We start from the raw sequence: 1,072 nt of genomic DNA on the forward strand, positions 1-1,072 counted from the left end.
AACAAAGCAACTCTGACCATACACTGTTTCTGAAGCGAATGAAAGATAAACTTACTGCACTTATCATTTATGTTGATGATATGATTGTGACAGGTAATGACCCAGAAGAAGTGAAGAGACTCCAAGAACATCTTTCGTCTGCTTTTGAGATGAAAGATCTTGGCGGATTGAAATACTTCTTGGGGATTGAGGTGGCTAGATCAAATGAAGGCATTAGCCTATCTCAAAGGAAGTATGTGGTTGACTTACTCATAGAGACTGGCTTGCTAGCATGTAAACCTGCAGATACACCAATGGAGCAAAATCACAAGTTAGCAGAATATCCAGACCAAGTGCCTACTAACAAGGAGAGATATCAAAGGTTAGTAGGCAAGCTGATTTATCTCTCACATACCCGACCTGATATTGCATATACTGTAAGCGTTGTAAGTCAATTCATGCACGCACCAAGTGAAGATCACATGGAAGCGGTATACAGAATTTTGAGGTACTTGAAAACAAATCCCGGCAAAGGGATCATGTTTTCCAAAAATAACCATACGAAGATAGAAGGATACACAGATGCAGATTGGGCTGGTTCTGTCACTGATAGAATGTCCACTTCAGGCTACTTTACCTTTGTGGGAGGTAACTTGGTCACATGGAGAAGTAAGAAGCAAAAAGTGGTTGCTAGATCCAGTGCTGAAGCTGAGTACAGAGGAATGGCTCATGGAATATGTGAAATGTTATGGCTTCGTCATTTGATGAAGGACTTGGGATTCAAATCCGAGTATGCCATGAATTTGTATTGTGACAATAAAGCAGCCATTGATATAGCACACAATCCAGTTCAACATGACAGAACAAAACATGTCGAAGTTGATCAACATTTCATCAAGGAGAAGTTGGAGTCAGAAATCATTAACATGCCACATGTACCTACTGAAGATCAACTTGCTGATATTCTAACCAAAGCCGTTTCTACAAAAGTGTTCCACAGCTCACTAGACAAGTTGGGTATGCGAGACATCTATTCCCCAACTTGAGGGAGAGTGTTGAGTGAGCTGCTCCATTCAAGCAGCAAATCTGGACT

Source organism: Fragaria vesca, linkage group LG1 (genome assembly GCF_000184155.1).
Source record: "Fragaria vesca subsp. vesca linkage group LG1, FraVesHawaii_1.0, whole genome shotgun sequence".
Classification (NCBI taxonomy): domain Eukaryota; kingdom Viridiplantae; phylum Streptophyta; class Magnoliopsida; order Rosales; family Rosaceae; genus Fragaria; species Fragaria vesca.